This window comes from Coenobita brevimanus, chromosome 99, assembly GCF_032717465.1.
Source record: "Coenobita brevimanus isolate Jiangsu-jjx chromosome 99, ASM3271746v2, whole genome shotgun sequence".
NCBI classification, from domain to species: domain Eukaryota; kingdom Metazoa; phylum Arthropoda; class Malacostraca; order Decapoda; family Coenobitidae; genus Coenobita; species Coenobita brevimanus.
The window spans coordinates 15,283,873-15,305,351 of record NC_137052.1 but is presented as its reverse complement, the minus strand read 5'-3'; the positions used below and the strand labels follow the sequence as shown (position 1 = coordinate 15,305,351).

The 21,479-nt window shown below is 42.4% G+C and overlaps 1 protein-coding gene across 1 annotated transcript in view; it reads right to left on the bottom strand.

Moving 5' to 3' along the window:
* The window catches only part of Mocs1 (Molybdenum cofactor synthesis 1), a 266,841-nt gene that overhangs the window by 219,988 nt on the left and 25,374 nt on the right, over positions 1-21,479 (bottom strand). The window lies entirely within an intron of this gene.

The window sequence follows — 21,479 nt, the reverse complement described above, 5'->3', positions numbered from 1 at the left end:
CATGTTTTTTTCTCTTTATTCACTATTAATGTATTACCGGTACTTTAAATGTTTAAACATAAGGATATTTCATGTATGTGAGTGCTAAGGTGTGTGTATGTGAGTGTTTAGGTACGTCTGGGAACGTATCCCCATTGACTCCATGTTATAATGGGATTGCTATATGATGGATCACTTTACGATGGGGTTTCCAGGAACAGAACCCCATCGTATAATGAGGGATTACTGTATACATAAATTAGTGAATAAATACAAGTGTAATGACACAGTAGGCCTACAAGTCAGAGATAACACTTCCTGGATGGCCGAAATGATACGGAATATTACCTACCTGCTCAGTACATCATTTGTAGTGGCGAGTATTGTCATCACTATTTACATTATTACAAATGTGTTCACAATGAGTACTGTATACAGTACTCTCTCCAAACATAAAATAAAATAGTCGGAAAGATACATAAACTGGAGGAATATGAATTGGTAAAGTCTTTCGGATGAAAGTAAAATGTACATTTAGTGCTCATTCTTTTGTTCGTTTTTGTGTTTATATGTGAAAGGGAGAGTATTAATGCCAACAATAATGTATTCTATTAACCCCTTAATAACCCCCGGCATTGAACCACCCTTTACAGTACCGGTGTCAGTGACGTCACATTAGTGTGAGATATAAAAAAATGTGAACAATTATGGGAAGGGAACGAAGGTCACTGATATATTTACACGACTCTATGATACGATTCCAAGCAGTCAGGCAGTCGCTTAATCTCAGATGTTTTCGCCCATTTGGTAATTGCACCGTAACTTTGTTAATTCTTCCGTGAATCATAGCAAATCATAGCATGGGTTTAGGAAGCTAAAACACATCGCTAGGTGTGCCAGACAGTTCTCTTCATATCTTTAAGGAAATAAAATGGATGAAATGTAATCCATCTCAGAGAATATACAGTATGTTTCTTCCATTCCTCTGAAATCAATTTATTTGGCTTAAAGATGTGAAGAGAATTGTCTGGTGCACCTAGCAATGTTTTATTTAGCTTCCTAAACCCACGCTATGTTTCGCTACAATTCACAGAAGAATCGATAAAATGGACGAAAACATCTGACATTAAGCAACTGCCTGACTGCTTGGAATCGTACCGTAGAGTCGTGTAAACATATCAGTGACCATCGTTCCCTTCCCATAATTGTTCAAAGTTTTTTTACAGCTCACACTAAATCTACGTCACTGACACCGGTACTGTAAAGGGTTGTTCAATGCCGGAGGTTATTAAGGGGTTAATGGAATACATTATTGTTTTCATCAATATTCTCTCTTTCACATATAAACACAAAAATGAACAAAACAATGAGCACTATATGTACGTTTAGCTTTCATCAGAAAGACCTTACCAATTCATATTCCTCCAGTTTATGTATTTTTCCAACTTTAGGTTAGGTTAGGTTTGGTTAAATTATTAGGTACAGTTAAACTCGGTTAGGTTAGGTTCAGTTAAACACTTAGGAAAGTCCCTTCCACCATTATGCTGAGGAATCAAAGTACAAGAGCTGTCACAGCCGTACAGCTATAAACAATGGGGACAGATTCAACAAGCAACGTTTATTTATGGGTAATGCATTATAGTATCAGTGGTTCATGAGCTAAGCAATTACCGGTAAATGTCATTTTCAGGAAGGCGTCAAGAATGAGCAAGTTTCAAGAATTAGCGAGAAGGCTTGGAATGTAACTCTCGCTAATTTCGGGGGGGTGGTTACTGTACTGTGATACTGTGCAGTATTGTAATCAATACAGTACTATACCTGAATTTGAAAAATATAGAAACTAATGAACATATACAAGTGTAATGAAACAGTAGGCCTGCAAGTCACAGATAACACTTCCTGGACTGACGAGATGATTCTGGACATCTGCCAAACATGCAAAGACATTCGTAAATGGGACTATTTCTCAAAACCGCCTAAAAATTGGATCTACCGAATAATCAGCTGCCGAATAATAGGACTTTTACTGTATTTTATTATTGTTACCTCCAGAAAATTTTATGCAATGAAGGACAGACCTCTGGCAAGGAAGGGGCCAGAGCAGGCCAAATCTAACAACTCCAGTTTTATGTACTATATATATATATATATATATATATATATATATATATATATATATACACTATACATATATATATATATATATATATATATATATATATATATATATATATATATATATATATATATATATATATATATATATATATATATATATATATATATATATATATATATATATATATATATATATATATATATATATATATATATATATATATATATATATATATATATATATATATATATATATATATATATATATATATATATATATATATATATATATATATATATATATATATATATATATATATATATATATATATATATATATATATATATATATATATATATATATATATATATATATATATATATATATATATATATATATATATATATATATATATATATATATATATATATATATATATATATATATATATATATATATATATATATATATATATATATATATATATATATGTATATATATATATATATATATATATATATATATATATATATATATATATATATATATATATATATATATATATATATATATATATATATATATACACACTATATATATATATATATTTATATATATATATATATATATATATATATATATACATACACTATATACATACATATATATATATATATATACACTATAATATATATAGAGATATATATAGACACTATTATTATTATTTTTTTTTTTATGCGAGGAAGAAGGAACCAAAGGCCATGAGCCCGCAGTAACAGTTCCCTCCAAGAGAAAAACAAAATACAATAGAGAGCCAAATTCAAGATCCGATCATTTTGAGATGCCTGGACACACTGCGTTTGAAAGACTGGAGATCATAGGCAGGAGGAAATACAGACAGAGGGAGACAGTTCCAGAGCTGACCTGTTGCATGAATGAAAGACTGGGAGTAACGGTTAACTCTTGCATTAGAGAGTTGGACAGAAAAGGGATGAGAGTTTGCTGCCAGACGGGTGCTACGCGCCCGTCGTAGAGGTGGAGGAATGCAAGCAGACAGTTCAGAGGAGCAGTGACCATTAAAGTAGCGATAGAAAAGAGATAAAGATGCAACAGTGCGGCGAAGAGACAGAGGTTGAAGGGAGTCAGTAAGAGGAGGAGAGTTAATGAGACGAAAAGCCTTTGACTCCACCCTATTGAGAAGAGCTGTATGTGGGGAGCCTCCCCACACATGAGAGTTGTACTCCACACAGGGGCGGATAAAACCCCTGTATAGAGTCAACAATTGTGCAGGGGTAAAGAAAGAGCGGAGTCGGCTTAGCACACCCAATCTCTTGGAAGCAGATTTTACAAGAGATGTAATATGATCTTTCCAAGATAAGTCCCGAGTAAATGAAACCCCAAGCATGTTCAAGGATGATGCAGGATTAATCTGAATATTATTAAACATTAGTGGGTATACCTGTGGAAGATTTTGTCGGGTTGATAGGTGTAAGAACTGAGTCTTAGAAGCATTAAAGACAACCATATTATTTTTACCCCAGTCAGAGATATGAGCCAAGTCAGACATTAGGTGTGCCATTGCCTCATCCCTTGTTTCTTGAAGTAACTGTTGAAATGGGCGTTGCGGGAACCGAATGGAAAGGTGAAGGGTGGAGTCATCAGCGTATGAGTGGATAGGGTTAGATATATATATATATATATATATATATATATATATATATATATATATATATATATATAAATATATATATATATATATATATATATATATAATCAATATATATATATATATATATATATATATATATATATATATATACAATATATATATATATATATATATATATATATATATATATATATATATATATATTAATAAAACAAGAGTAAGGAAAACAAATTAAAAAAAACTAATCCATACACCAGATTAATGGTGTCGTATGTTCATAAAATATTTGTAACAGTTAGACTTGAACAGCTGTAAGTTGAAGTTTTGAGGGAAACAACTCTGGGGAAGTGAGTTCCAGAATGCAGTTTGGGCAATGAAAGACTTCTGATAGGCAGAAGTTCTGCAGTAAGAATATTGAAGACAGCTGTTCGTGAAGAGCGAAATTCATGTTACTGAGTCGTGTTTACAGTCACAAAAGCATAGGAAGCTCGCACGTTCTCGTTTTTAAAGGCTCTAACATGCTTGCATGTGTCGGCCTTGGTAACCTAATGGCAGCTCTCCACGCTGCACGATCCATTGCAGCCTCCCTGTGCAGTCCCTTAACCCTGAGGTCACACTTAATGACCTCGTCCCATGTTTTTCTCGGTCTACTCCTCATAACACCACCCACAATATTAACACTTCTCACCTTCCTCACCCAATTATCATCCCCAAACCTCTCCACATGTCCAAACCATCTCAATCTACCTCTCCTCATCACACACCAATACACTCCAGTCCCATCCTACCTCTCAATTCTTCTATTGTAAACCCAGCCCCTCCAGGCCTTGGACACAGGGACGCACTGCACATCCACCTAATCTTGTCATTTCTGTACGTCTGAGCCAGCGAATATCTTCCTCCTTCACTGCCCAGGTATCACTACCATACAACATTACACTCCTAACACATGATGCATACAAAGACCCCTTAGCACGTAGGGAGAGTCTTCTCAATGTCAGGACAGGCAAGAGCTCCCTGAACTTCTTCCAACCACTTGCTCACCCTAGCCGCAGAGCTAGCTCCAGCCCCACCTCCAGCACAAAACATGTCTCCCAAATAACAAAACTCTTCCACACACTCAAGAGATTCACCAGCAAGGTCAATCCTTTCACGTCTGACAATCTCCACCTGCTCTCCCCGACACGCCGTACACATAAAATCAGCATTATCTCGCAGTCTACCTCTGATACCACTACATCTCTTATGCACCCATTTATCACAAACACCGCACAAGATGGGATTACTTCCCACGCCCTTGTGGCAAACTGCACATGGCCACTCCCTCGTCTTTGACAGTACCACCACCAACCCTAGATATCATCACTTTTGTTTTATCTGCATTTACCCTTAAACCCTTGTGCCCCATACCATCTCTCCACTTCCTAAACCTTTCCTTCGCCTCCCTTTCGTTCTCTGCAATCAACACCAAATCATCAGCAGACAACAACTCCCACGGAAGTCTGTTTCTAAAGTCACGTGAAAGGGCTTCAAGTACCATAATAAACAACATGGGACTCAAGACTGACCACTGATGCATACCAACAGTCATGGAAAACTCATCACTCAAATCTCCATTCACTCTTACCTGGGTGTGAGCACCCACATATATAGCCATAACCACCCTAACCAGCCACTCCTCCAAGCCAAGCTTTCTCATTGCCCACTTCACCACCTCTCTAGGGACTCTGTCAAAGGCCTTTTCCAAATCAACAAAAACAAAATAAAGATCCCTTCTCCTACCAATATATTTTTCCTGAAGCTGTCGAACAATGAATAAAGCATCAGTAGTCCCCCTACCTGGCATAAACCCAAACTGCATCTCATCAATATTCACTCTTTCTCTAATCATACCTTCTAAAACTCTCTCCATTACCTTCATTATCTGATCTAAAAGCTTTATACCTCTATAACTTCCTCTTTCCAGGGCATCACCCTTCCCTTTATACACATTTACAATTACACTCTTCAGGCAATCATCTGGGACAACACACTCATAAATAATCCTATTTATCAGGTCAGTGACTAACCTCACCCCTATATCGCCTGAGGCCTTCAACATTTCGGCAGTCAACCCAGACACACCTGCTGCCTTCCCCACCTTCATCCTGCCTATTGCCTCACTCACAGTAGCAGCATCAATCAAAGGCCAAGGGCGAGACACTGGATCTCCTGGCTCCAAACCTTCCCTGTCCCAGTCAAACTCCTCATGCAACAACTGGTTATAATGCTCTCTCCATGCATCTTTAATATCCTCACTGTTCACCACTACCCTTCCTTCATCATTCTTCACACACTGCTCACCTATAATATCCCGATTATCCCTCTTCACCTGATCTGCTACCCTAAATATCATATTTTTCCTTTCCCCATGATTTACGTTATCAAGTAATAGTCTCTGTGACTCAGACTTTGCCCTGTATACCTCTCTTCTAGCCCTACACTTGGCAGCCAAATATTCCTCTTTGCTACCACCCTTCTTCCATTCACGGAAAAGCCTTCTTTTCTCCTTAACTGCAGCTTCTACACCCTCATCCCACCACCAAGTTACTTTATGTCTTGGTGGTCCTCTTGTCCAACCGCACATTACATCAGTAACTCTCAAGAAATTGTTCTTGAGGGCTCTGTACCGTTCATTAACGCCTCTGTCTACAGCTCCCTGTTCAGCCACCACTCTCCTCAACACGCTGTAGAAGGCATCCCTTATTACTTTTTTTTTCAGCTTCCATATTTTCCTCCTAGGTACATAAGTTCTCTTTTTCATCACTTGTTCTTTAAGCACCATATCACAAATCAATAGTTTGTGCTGCTGCACACACTCCTCACTTCCTATACCTTTAACATCCCTCACTAACCTCCTATCGGCCCTCCTAACCAAAAAATAATCTATCTGACTGCTATTTCCTCCAGACTCATACATAATTAACCTACTGTCTCTTTTCCTAAAATATGTGTTGCACACAATCATGTCCATTGCCTCCCCAAACTCGAGTATCCTTTCCCCTTCTGCATTCTTTATACCATACGCACATCCCCCATGCACTCCTTCATAACCTTGTGCTGCTTCACCTACATGACCATTTAAGTCCCCTCCCAAAATCACTATCTCATCATCCCGCATACCAGCCACTACACGTATTAAATCATCCTAAAATCTATCTTTCTCTGCTTCATCCAATCCTGCCTGTGGAGCACATGCCGATATAATTGCAGCTATCCTTCTACCCAACAGAATTTTCACTACCAATATCCTATCGCTTACTCTCAAAACATTCATAACATATTCCACCCATTTCTCTGCAAACATCACACCAACACCTCCATATCCGTCTGTCCCCCCCTGCCAAAACAACTTATAGCAACAGTCCTTCCCAACAATCTTTCTGGCTGATCCACCCCTATACCGGACTTCCTGCAAACACGCCACATCCACCCACCTCCTACTGAATGCCTCAACCACTTCCCCCGCTCTTCCCCTCAAACTTCCCACATTCCATGAACCCACCCTCATCCCCTTGGGTGATTTACTGTTCTCAGGTTTGCTTTGAAACTTATTTTGTTTTGTCATCTTCAGCATTAATAAAGGGGGACAGACATAACACAGGCCCCACTCACTGCACAGTCCCAGGTCCAAGCAATGGATCTGGGACCCCTAGCCCACCAGCTTACCAGTGGCTGTGGTAGTGACCTCGGGGCACCCTGCCAGGACAGCTGCAGGGACACCCTCCAAGCGCACCTTGGCACTGCAACTATCCCACCATTATACAGCCACTGATAGGGCAGCCTCCTGGGGCACTACTCCCAGGTTCAGGCCCCTCTCTATTGGGCGGAAGCAGCAGCCTGGGAACCGCAATGCCCAGTACCCTCTAGCACAGGCCCGAGCTCCATCTCGCCCTGGACCCATGATCTATGCCGGCAGAACCCCCGTCACGCCTCCCCCCAGAAGTCCGCCACTAGTAGCGGGGGCAAAGTTTTCTGGCCGCATGCCCTAGCTGGCGCCAACCCCTTTAACGTAGTGAGATACGTTGTGTGAAATGTAAAGTGCATGTGGTGTAGTGCATAGATAGTTAGAGGAAATGTTTGGGAGAGTATGCTGGTCTACTCTCCATGTTACTATCACACTGAAAAGGTCAGCAAAGGGGGATGGTTAGATAGCTAGTGAAACAGGAGCTCCAGCTCTCCCTATCACCAGCATTCCCATTCCCCTCGGGAGTACTACCCTGTTCGGCCCGTGGTACGGCCTCCTCCTACGGCCTCCTCGCACGGGTAATAAAACTGTTAGAATTCCTAATTGATTTGGCTTCGTTATGATAGTAGTTCCTGTACGCTTATCACAAAAATTTCAACATCTTAAGTCATTTTGCTATGTAAATCATATGCAAACGTATCTCTCACATTCTTTACAGACCCTAGAGAGTTGAAAAGATTACAAAGTAATTAGTTAAAGTTTTAGGATGGATGGGGATCGTTGAACGAAAGGCAATGATAGACTACGTGTGTGTGGATGAGCGAATGAGAAGACAAGTGTTGGATGCAAGAGTGTGGAGAGGGTGGGGGAATGGAGTCTCGGACCATCACTTAGTGATGGCCAAGGTAAAGATGCAAAGAAAGTGGTTGAGGAGGCGAAGGGGAAGACAGGAGGAAGTTTCAGCTCCTGTGAGAAGAGTGGAGAAATTACAAGATAGTGAGAAAATGACAGAGTATAAGAGCATAGTGGAAGAAAGATTGGGAAGGTATGAGATAGAGCAGATGGAAGGGGTGGAAGACGTATGTAAGATATTCACGGAAGAGATAGGCGCAGCGTGAGAGGCGGTTTGTGGAGTGAGGAGGAGATGCAAGGGTGTGCAAGGGACAGCATGGTGGAATGATGAGGTGAAACGAGCTGTGGAACAAAAGAAGAAGGCATATGGTGAATGGTTGGCGAGTAGAGGTAGGGGAGAAGATGAGAGAGAGAAGAGAGAAGTATATGTGAGCAGGAGAAGGGAGGTTAAGAGACTGGTGAAGGAGAGTAAGAAGAACGTGGATGAAGAGTTTGGGAGGAATCTGAGTGTGAAATGGAGGGACAGTAAGAAATTGTTTTGGAAGGAGGTAAAGAAAGTAAGGCAGTGTGAAAGGGGAAATAATAGGGGAGTGAAAGATAGGAATAATAGATTGTTGGTGGAGAAGAGAGAGAAATCGAGGAGATGGAAGGAGCACTTTGAGGATTTGTTGAATGTAGAGAGTGAGAGCAGTGTGAGTATAAGTGGTTGGGGAATGGCTGGGAGAAGAAGAGATGAGAGGAGGGAGGAAGAGATCAGTAGGGCGGAAGTAGTGGAAGCGATGAAGAAGATTAAGCTGGGAAAGGCCCCAGGAATTGATGGAGTGTGTGGTGAAATGCTTAGGTATGGGGGTGAGATTGTTGTGGAGTGAATATGGAAGTTGTGTAGATTGGCCTGGGAAGAGGGAAGGGTTCCAGAGGACTGGAAATCAGGTATAATTGTTCCTCTGTACAAAGGAAAAGGGGAGAGAGAAGTATGTGGTAACCATAGGGGTATTTGCCTTCTTAGTGTGACTGGTAAAATATATGGTAGAATACTCATTGATAGGGTTAGGCATATGACAGAGGAGCTAGTTGGAGAAGAACAAGGGGGATTTAGGAAGGGAAAAGGGTGTGTAGATCAGATATTTGTTCTAAGATGTTTAGTGGAGAAATATCTAGAGAAGGGAAGGAAAGTGTATGCTGCCTTCATGGACTTGGAGAAAGCTTATGATAGAATAGATAGGCAAGGTATGTGGAAGGTATTAAGAATATATGGAGTGGAGGGGAAATTGTTGAGTGCTGTGAAGAGTATGTACGAGGGAGCTAGGGCTACGGTGCGAGTGGATGGTGAGCTGAGTGAGTTCTTTTATCTCAATGTGGGACTGAAACAGGGGTGTGTGATGTCTCCATGGCTGTTTAATATATATATGGATGGGGTTGTAAAGGAGATGCAAGGTAGGGCAGTGGATGTGGGGCTGGCCCTAATGAATGAGGGTGAGATTTGCAAGCTTCTGGTGTTGTTGTTTGCTGATGATACAGTATTGTTGAGTGAATATGAATGGGAGTTGCAAGGTTTGGTGAATGAATTTGGGACAGTGTGTAGGAGGAGGAAGCTGAAAGTTAATGTAAACAAAAGTAAAGTTATGGTGTTTGAGAGGAATGAAGTCACAGAGTGTGCAGTGAGGTTGGATGGTGAGGATATGGAGAATGTGAGTGCATTCAAGTACTTGGGTAGTGTGATGAGTAAGGATGGAACTTTGGAGGATGAAGTACGTGAAAGGGTACAACACGGAAGGAAGGTTGTTGGTTCACTGAAAGCAGTGATGAGAAATAGGGAGGTGAGTATGGAAGTTAAGAAGTCACTGCATGATGGTATTGTAATCCCTACTCTGATGTACGGAAGCGAGGCGTGGACCTTGCAAGAGGGGAACAAGTCAAGAGTGAGAGCAGTGGAAATGAGTTACTTGAGAGGAGCATGTGGAGTGACGTGGAGGGACAGGTTGACGAATGAAGAAGTGAAGGAACGTTGTGGGGTAGATGTGGATGTGGTTGAGAAGATTAGGAGAAATACACTGAGGTGGTTTGGACATGTGGAGAGAATGGAGAATGAAAGACTGACTAAGAGGGTGTATGTAGGTGAGGTGGAGGGAGGAAGAGGGAGGAGTAGACCGAGGATGAGGTGGAGGGATGGAGCTGAGAGGTATATGAGGGAGGGGGGGGGTTGGGGGGAGGGTAGTCAAATGGTGGGTGACAGAGTGACTTGGAGGCGTTTTGTCTGCGGCCACCCTTTGCGGGATTAGGGCGTCAGGCTATAGATAGATAGATAGATAGATTTAGCCGATTCCTGGACACTGTCTTGGTTTACTATAAAAAGGCACGAGGTGGCGACAACCGACAGACCGTCACTTCTCTTCAACATTGCAGGTTGGTGTCAAACTTTCATCCCCCCCTCTCTCTCTCATGAAATAGTTCATCATATATGTTTGTGAATTAACTTGGTCATATTTTCCCCTGAACCCTCTTGTACTGATTAACAAGACTGCCACTTCTCTTCAACATTGCAGATCGTCCGTTTCAAACCACTGCCAACTCCTCACACAATCACCCCCCCCCTTTTTCCTAGTTCACGTAGCTTAAATAAAGAATATATCGGATGGTCCATTTTGATTACAACTGTTCATATAGTCACTGCATATGATTCTTGAGTTAGACAAGTTTAATCTTGAGAAAATATCTTGGTGGTAAATTTAGAATCTTCCCGTGAGTCCAGCTGTGACCACAGGATTAATATATTCATGTGTATCATTACTCTTTGTCTCCCTGCGAGTCCAACTGTGATCACGGGATTAACATATTCATGATTGGGGGTTGGTGGTAGGTGGTGGCGACCATCATCCACTCACTTGGTGTAGTGCTGCCTATGTCTTCCTTAGCCTTTATCATTCTTTTTCTGTGCCTGCCCTCCTCTCTTCCTATTTCTCCCATCTTTCCTGTCACTTCTTATTGCTTTTCCTTCCTTTACGGGTGGCTTTACATTGAGAGACAAGCCAAATGGTTTCCTGTAAGCCAAGAAACCATTTACAACGCTGGGTGGTAAGCATATAACCAAACCATACGTGCTTCCCACGTTTCAACAAGTGGGTTGGTGGAGGGTTAGTGCCCCTCACCATAAAACAAATAACTCAAAGTCAAACGGCCACCCCTTATGGGATTATGGCGTCTGGCAATAGACAGATAGATAGATAGAGAGTGTATCATTATTCTTTGAGTCTTCTCGCAAGTCCAACTGTGACCACGGGATTAATATATTCGTGTGTATCAGTATTCTTTGAATCTTCCTGCGAGTCCAACTCTGACCATGAGCTTAATATGTCTGTGTGTATCAATATTTTTTCAATATTAATTTAGCTTGTAAAGTTTCATATTTCTAGTGCTGATCCTCATTATTATTTCGTTTGGGTTCATTCCCAGTTTGAAGAGTAATCTGTCTCAGTTCTTAGCGTTTAGTAAATCGTAGGTTAAGTTATTACAAGTTTGAACTTTGCTATCCTCTAAGGAGTGGTATGGTACAGACGAGATTGAGTGGCCTGCAAGGCGTGCTAATATCTAACTACTCACGCCATCTCAAATAAGATCACGCTACCACATTTCCCATAAACCCTTTAATAAGATCACGCCACCACATTTCCCATAAATTCTCAAATAAGGTCACGCTACCTCATTTCCCATATATTGTTAAATATCACGCTACCCCATTTTCCATAAATCTCTATAATTTCCCAGCATTACACTGGTGGTTTTCTATTATTTCCTTCATTACACTGGGGTCATTTATTGATGACTAAAATATTCCGTCATTACACTGGTGGCATTAGTGGTGGTATAAAAAGTTCCTTGCATTACACTGGTGACTAAATTTCTTGCATTACAATAAGATTCTGGGATGAGTTGGCTTCAACATATTTTGTAGGCCCTCTCCCTGATGTGGACAGCATTAGAACATGTGTGATTAATTCAAGTTTTTCTTTGTATTAGTCACAGGGTAAGAGAAAGGAATGTATGCTTCCATGCCTGAGAGAATAACCTCCATAATAATCCCAAACGGGATTGAGGCGTCTGGCAATAGAATATGCAAGGCACATTCAGATGGCTCTCGGCTGTGGAAGCAATAATTATTCCAGGAAAATCAAAGAAGAACTGCCTAAGGGCATCCCAATCAGTAGCTCTGAAGTGCCACAGTTGCTGCTTCTTGGGAGGGTCCACAGGCCTTATTGCAGTGATAGGACAGGTTGAGGTGATAAGGTTGTGATCGGAGGAGCCCAACGGGGAGAAAAGATTAACAGCCCAAGCACAAAGGATTAGCAGTAAGGAAGGGGTCAAGTATGTTAAAACTCTTTCCTAGGTGGTCAAGGATACAGGTAAGGTGATGTACAATCTGCTTTAGGTTATTACAGATAGAAAATAAGTAGGCCTGTTCAGCAGGGGGATCAGTGAAAGGAGAGAGGAGTCAAAGATGGAGGTGAACACTGAAATTCCCTAGAATGGAGATTTCAGAGAAAAAATTGACAGGATGTGTTCCATTTTAGAAATATGAGAGTCGAATAATTATTTTTAGACAGTTGAATTAGGAGATAAGTAAACACCACAGATATTTTTAGTCAGAAAATGACAGGATAGCCGAAGACAGAGGATAGAAAATTCAGAAGATTCAAGTTCAGGAACTCAGGAGCAAGATACGTTGTTGCGTACATGTACACAACAGCCACCTTTGGCTCAGAAGTGAGTATAGAGAAAGTAGGAGGAAACAGAGAAGGGTATGCTATCAGTCGTCTCAGACAGTTGAGTCTCGGTGAGAAAGAGAAGGTTATGTTTAGAGGAAGAGTGATGGTGTTCAACAGAAAGTTTGAGGAGAGACCACAAATGTTGCAGCAATGAATATAAAGTGAGTCAGATAGTGGTTCCAAGCATTTTGCTTGGTTGTCACCAGGAGAGGGGCAGATGATGGGGGCTTTTATGGCTTCCCCCCTTCCCCCGGGACTCTTAGGCTTGGTGCTATTTTGAATAGGAAATGTAGCGTGTAATGTGGGGAGGCGGTGGCTCAATCGGTAGAGAGATGGCCTGCAGTCCCAACGGACCCAGGTTCGAATCCCGGCTGGGGCAGGGAACAGTTTAAGGATTTGAATTTTATTAAATCAGGCTTTACTGATCTACCAGAAGACCCGCCGACATGTCGTAAAAAAACCCCCGCTAATACCAATACACCAGTCCTGTATGAGACAGCCCTAGCATGTATTCAATATGGACGGTGGGTGTTAGCGCCGAAGTGGTGACATGTAGAGGTGTATGGTATGTAGGAGGACTGCTGGGCCTTGATAGCATGCTGTGAAGCCTATGCCCAGAGTCGGACGCATAAAAAAAAAAAAAAAATGTAGTTTGGTGTTGACAGTTAGAGGAACTTGTATTGAAGAGCATGTTGGCCTACTCTCTGTGTTACTGAAATATTGAAAAAGTTCAATAAAGAGGGATGGTCAGAAGCTAGTCCCAAGGACTCATGCAACTGGAGCACCAGCTCTCCCCACCGCCGGATTAAGGGGGGGGGCCCAAGGGGCCCGGGCCCTGGGTCACCCACCAAGAGGGGGCCCTCCCACCAGAGCAACTTGTGTTCATTTCATTTCATGTTTATGCATTACATATTACAGCATTGGATGAATAGTCCCCGTTCAGTATTTCCTAATTAAAAGTGTCCTATTTATATATTAGGATTTAGGTTACCAGTCTGTGGTGTATGCCATTGGGGGAGTTGGAAAGGGGGCCTCCCTTCCAAGCGGGCCCTGGGCCTCCCACATGCTTAATCCAGCCGTGGCTCTCCCTGTCATCAGCTTTCCATTCATCTAGGGGGTACTTCCCTGTTCGACTGGTGCAACAGTCTACTCCCTCCAGAATCTGTGTTACCACTGCTGATCCAATCCCTCCACTCATTTTAGGGACTAATATTCGGGTATGAGGCAAAAAAGTGAGTGTAAACTTGTGGGCCCTGAACCAATTATACTGATTCTCATTTACTGCCTTATTTGGTTACAGAGAGGTTTTGCCAATGTGGCAGTTTGGTGGACCAAATAACCACAACCAAGGAGGTTTGACTGCATCAGATCAGACTGGTGTTCATGCATGACACCACCATTAACACTTGCATCTGGACCTGGAGCGATGGCAGCTTCGCCATGGATCTACCCCCCAGAGGCTGTCGAAGAGACGAGGAGGACAGCATGGGGGCCAAACCACCGCAAACCCCTCCGACCCCTCACGGGGCCCAAGTACCTAGGAGTGGCTTCGGTCGCCAGGGCAAATACCACATCTCCCAACACAACACACACAACAACACCGTTTTTTCTACACCAAGTAATGACTCCCCAGCAGTCATTTCTCGATGACTTCTTCTAGCATGGGACACTGAGAGCAATCCAGGACCCACCAACAAATACATATGTCCAACAGGCTCAAAACCTATCACTTCAAGCCGACAGACAAAGGGTTCAGTTCAGTGCAATTCTTGCAAGAACTGGACCCATTACACCTGCACAACACTTGCATCCAGAAAACATTACACAAACACCTGGACCTGCTTCTTATGTTCCTTCCCCCCACCCATTAATCCCCCCACCAACCCTACTCCTACTTCCTTCACACATCCACAGCCAAACCCACCGATCCTTCCAACACCATCCAATCCTCCAACTCCTCCCATTCCAACCCATCCTAATCCACTCTTACCTCCATCACAACCTCCTCCTACCCCTTCCCCTCCACCCACACAGCCACCTCCCCCTCGTGCTGCAGCAGCCAACACACATTGCATGTGACAAAAGACACAACCCAAGAGGCACCAGAAAAAGACACAACCCCAACTTCACACCACAAATTCAAGGCCTCATCAGTTAACGGGACACAGTGCGACATTCCCCAACACCCCATACACAAGACACCGTACAACAAATACAAAAACTCAATTGAACAGCAAACACTAAACTGGAATAATTATCTCCAAACACCTGACCACAAAACAAACACCAGTAAACTTTACCAAACACTAAACAGCATCACACTTTCCAACAGCAACACTACACATTCACATGCCGCCATCACAACAACAGACATCATACGTTTTCGTTTTCATTTTTAAAGGCTCCAACATGCTTGCATGCGTCGGCCTTAGTCACCTAATGGCGGTTCTCCACGCTGCACGATCCATTGCAGCCTCCCTGTGCAGTCCCTTAACCCTGAGGTCACACTTAATGACCTCGTCCCATGTCTTTCTCGGTCTACCCCTCACAACCCCACCCCCAATATTAACACTTCTCACCTTCCTCACCCAATTATCATCCCCCATCCTCTCTGCATGTCCAAACCATCTCAATCTACCTCTCCTCACCACAACACCAATACACTCTAGTCCCATTCTACGTCTCAACTCCTCCATTGTAAACCCAGCCCCTCCAGGCCTTTGACGCAGGGACGCACTGCACATCCACCTAATCATTGTCATTTCTGTATGTCTGAGCCGGCGAATATCTTCCTCCTTCACTGCCCAGGTCTCACTACCATACAGCATTACACTCCTAACACATGATGCATACAAAGAACCCTTAGCACATAGGGAGAGTCCTCTCAATGCCAGGAGAGGCAAGGCTACCTGAACTTCTTCCAACCACTTCTCACCCTAGCCACAGAGATAGCTCCAGCCCCACCTCCAGCACAAAACATGTCTCCCAAGTAACAAAACTCTTCCACACACTCAAGAGATTCACCAGCAAGGTCAATCCTTTCACGTCTGACAATCTCCACCTGCTCTCCCCGACACGCCGTACACATAAAATCAGCATTATCTCGCAGTCTACCTCTGATACCACTACATCTCTTATGCACCCATTTATCACAAACACCGCACAAGATGGGATTACTTCCCACGCCCTCGTGGCAAACTGCACATGGCCACTCTCCCTCGTCTTTGACAGTACCGCCACCAACCCTTGATATCATCACTTTTGTTTTATCTGCATTTACCCTTAAACCCTTGTGCCCCATACCATCTCTCCACTTCCTAAACCTTTCCTCCGCCTCCCTTTCATTCTCTGCAATCAACACCAACTCATCAGCAGACAACAACTCCCATGGGAGTCCACTTCTAAAGTCACGGGAAAGGGCTTCAAGTACCATGATAAACAACATGGGACTCAAGACTGACCCCTGATGCACACCAACATTCACGGAAAACTCATCACTCAAATCTCCATTCACTCTTACCTGGGTGTGAGCACCCACATACATAGCCATAACCACCCTAACCAGCCACTCCTCCAAGCCAAGCTTTCTCATTGCCCACTTCACCACCTCTCTAGGGACTCTGTCAAAGGCCTTTTCCAAATCAACAAAAACAAAATAGAGATCCCTTCTCCTACCAATATATTTTTCCTGAAGCTGTCGAACAATGAATATAGCATCAGTGGTCCCCCTACCTGGCATAAACCCAAACTGCATCTCATCAATATTCACTCTTTCTCTAATCATACCTTCTAAAACTCTCTCCATTACCTTCATTATCTGATCTAAAAGCTTTATACCTCTATAACTACCTCTTTCCAGGGCATCACTCTTCCCTTTATACACACATACCTTCAAACAAACAACAAGCAAACACTCTCATCAATCATTTTTCACAAGTCAGTCATCTAAACCCCCATCCTGAAGACCAACATATCATCCGACGTAAGAGACAGTTCCCCACAGACCCAGACTACGCACCTTTCACTTACAACCAGACGAAGCACATCATTAGCAACCTTAAGCACTCATCTGCCTGTGGACCAGGCAACACAAGCAACATTCACCTTAAACACGTAGGACCTCAAGGCATACAAGCACTCACCAACATATCAAACTACAGCTACTCACATAACATAATACCCCACATCTGGAAGCATGGCATTATCATCTCTATCCCTAAACCCAACAAAGACCCCACGTTACCTTCCTCCCACCGCCCAATCACACTCCTCTGCACCCCCTCTAAAGTCACTGAACGACTGGTACTACAACTAGTCACACCTTACATTCCCCTAGCCCAGTCACAACATGGCTTTAGGCCACTACACTCCACAAAGACCTATCTTATAGACCTTACACAAAGAGTTTTTGATGGCATGAATTCAGCTAGGCCACCACACAGAACACTCCTAGTCACACTAGGCACCAGCAAAGCTTTTGATGCCATCCCCCTCCACAACCTCACAAACAAAATACTCAACACAAACATGCACAATAACACAAAAAGATGGCTGGCAAACTACTCAGCAGGCAGATGTGCACATGTAACATTTGCTGGCCAGTCCTCTAACATCAGAAACTTCACACATGGCATCCTCCAAGGATCTGTTTTGTCCCCTACACTCTTTAACCTATACATGCACGACATACCCACACCCCACACACCACAGATACACATAGCTTCCTATGCAGATGATATAACACTTACATGTACGCACCAAAACGCAAACACAGCGCACACATCCTCCAACCTTACCTCAACACAATACACGAATGGTTCATCACAAACAGGCTCAAAATAGCCCCAGCCAAATCTACAGAGACCCTTCTCACAAACTGGACAGCAGAACACAGTCACATCCCACACCTCACCATAAACAACACTCCCCTACCACACACACACAAAATCCTTGGTGTAACATACATAATGTCATTTAAACAACACATCACAAACAGTAAAATAAAATAACACCAAGACTCAATGCCTTGATGTCACTTGCCCATACAACATTCGGACACAACAAAGAAACCACCACTACAGTATACAAACAACACATATGTTCAGTGATGAATTATGCAAGCCCTGCCTGGGCTCCTACCCTCACCAAAACACACTACAACACTCTACAGACCATATAGAACAAGGCCCTAAAAATAATCACAGGCTGCACAGCTACTACACCTACAGACCACCTACACCAAGAAACCAAAGTCCTCGAAGTCAAGGATTACCTAGACATGAGAGGCACCCAGACTCTTGCCGCAGCCTCCACAAACCCACAACATCCACTACATTACATGGCAGCACCTCCACCCACACCAAGGTACATCAAAACAACACCCAGCACACGATATCATACACAAATACTGTCATCTCTCCCCCCTCGCCCACCTCAGACCAGCTTCCAGAAGCATATCCACACTCAAATCACTCGCCGCTTCATTCAATTACTTAAAGACAACACACAGTTCCATGCACGGCCTCCTGACATCCACCCTTCAGAATCCTATCTTCCTCATGAGGACAGGGTCCACCTGGCCAGGCTGAGATGTGGGCACCATCCAGCCCTCTTAAGCTACCAGAAGAGGCTGGATGACTCTGCTGCTGATGCTTGTCCAGGATGTAGCACAGCATCCCATACATTATGGAAGACTGCATTGCACACAATCACCTACACCAACATACACTCTTTGAGAGCTCTGTGGGAAAGCCCTGTCTTGGCCATGGCCTTCCTAAGGGACTTGGGACTGTTCGGCCAGACTGCCTAGGGAACAACTACTACTACTACTACTACTACACTTGCATCTTTCTTAGAAGCCACACCTTGGGTTAAATAAGTAAAATAAGGTAAGAATCAGACAAAAAACAGGGATCACCACCTTGACATGCAATGAAAGAAATCCAAGTAGGCATGTAGACACTCACCACCATCTGTGGCCACCCAGTAAACTAGTCTGGTGGACAAGGAAATTTTAAGTGTCCAATGCTAAAGAACTGATGGTGTACCTGTGGCTAAATCAACTTTCTAATCTGCCTACATATGGCCATCAACTAAGCAGAATGGAGTCTGAGATCTTTACAGGTTCAAGTAAATGCAACATAGACCAGCAAAGAATATTCATCATCCTCTAGACCTTTCCCAACCCACGTATTGTACTGTATTGTTTATAAAGGCTCCAACATGCTTGCATGTGTCAGTCTTGATCACCTAATGGTAGCTCTCCACACTGCTTGATCTCTGGCAGCCTCCCTATTCACTCCCTTATCTCTGAGGCCACACTCTATGACCTTGTCCCATGTCTATTTTGGTATGCCTCTTGCAACCCTACCCCTGATGTTCACATTTCTCACCTTCCACACCCAACTGTCATCTTCCATCCTCTCAACATGCCCAAACCATCTCAACCTAACCTTCCTCATCACAAAATCAATACATTAGAGTCCCAACCTTCCTCTCAACTCTTCAATTGCAATCCTAGCACCCCCCCTCCACCCAGGCCCCATATTCAAGGGCACACTACTCATCCACTAAATCACTGTCATTTCAGTATGTTTGAGGATGGGGTTAAGTAAGGACCAGAAAGCAAGAAACAACTTGACAGAGATAAGGATGAATCAACAGCAGGCTCAATTAAATGGGCCACATACTCATTTACTAACCATTTAAGCCCTCAGAACCCTGAATCCACTTCCCAAGCATAATCATTTACACATAATGAATATCGTCAATACTTATCCATCCATCCATCATCCAATCCTATGCTGCCCATAAAGAGTGTAACATACTTTAAATAGATGCATATTGAACATAAAATACACAAATATGGTTCTTTTGCCATAACTTTGTCCAAATTTCAATTTTCTCATTATCATTTTGGAGCACCATAGTTACCCATTAAACCACCAGGCATCAAAATTTGGTTATATGGTTAATAATAATAATAATAATAATCTGGCTTTTTGTTTCTCAAAAGCGCCAGTTCTTCCTTTTGGGAATTCACTAGTGCTCGACACACATACATTATTTTTACAATTACAAGAATTGTGACATTTGTATATAATACAAGCTACATCATATATACATGAAAGCGGCAATAATTAAACCCTATAATCATCCGTCATAGTACCTCTCTCCAGGTCATAGCATTTTGAAAAAAGAAAGGCTTTCAGCTGTCTCTTAAAGGATTCAACAGTAGAGAGTTGTCTTATGGACAATGGCAATCTGTTATATAATCTAGGGGCTCTGTATGCAAAAGAACGATCAGAGAAAGATGACTGGCGAATGGCTCCTGGCTCATCAAGACGCAAGGAATCATCTTCACTGCATAACATCACACCCGGGTGTGCCGATGGGAGTTTTAACAATTCAGCAAGATACTTCGGTTCACCAAACTTAAGAACCTTGAATGCAATAAGACACAGTTTAAATTAAATTCTAGCCTTTACTGGTAACCAATGCAACTCAATCAGAAACGGGGTAGTTGAGGTTCACGGAGGGAGACCAATGATAAGTCGTGCCACCCTGTTCAACACAGACTGAACTTTTGTTAGTATATTATTTGGAAGACCAACCCACAGTGAATTACAATAATCAACACGAGGCAAAACCACTGCATGGACCAATGTTTTGAGGCACTGTCTATTCAGGAATTTTCTCACAGAGTACAGATTTCTGATATGCAAGTTACACCCTCTTACAACCTGATTAATATATTCTTTGTAATTTAACTTAGAATTAAAATAAACACCCAGATTTCGAACAGAACTGACTGGATGCAGCTGTGACACGCCAATGTTCAAAGCCAGGGCATTGTCAGTGTCTTCACCCCTTCTGTTTCCTCTGACGATGATGATCTCAGTTTTACCATCATTCAGCTTAAGTTCCTCTTAGCCATCCAATTCTTAATATCAGACATTAGAGATTCAAACTCTGTCTTAGTATCGTTGATATCTGACATCTTAACATAAAGCTGGGTGTCATCAGCATGAAAATGATAGGACACAACATGAGCATCAAGTAGAGACGATAGACTACTTGTGTAGATAGTAAATAGAATTGGACCCAAAACTGATCCTTGAGAGACTCCAAATAGAAGAGGAGCAGAATCAGAGCTAGCGTAATCAACAACCACTCTCTGAGATCTGTCAGACAGATACGACTTAAGGAGCAAAAGGGCACTATCACGAACGCCATAAAAATACAGATCATCCAACAATAGTTTATGATCTACTGTATCAAAAGCTGCAGACAGATCCAACAGAACTAGGAGAGAGGACATCCCACTACAAGTGTTTGCCACCAAGTCACTCTGAATCCTTGTTAGTGCAGTTT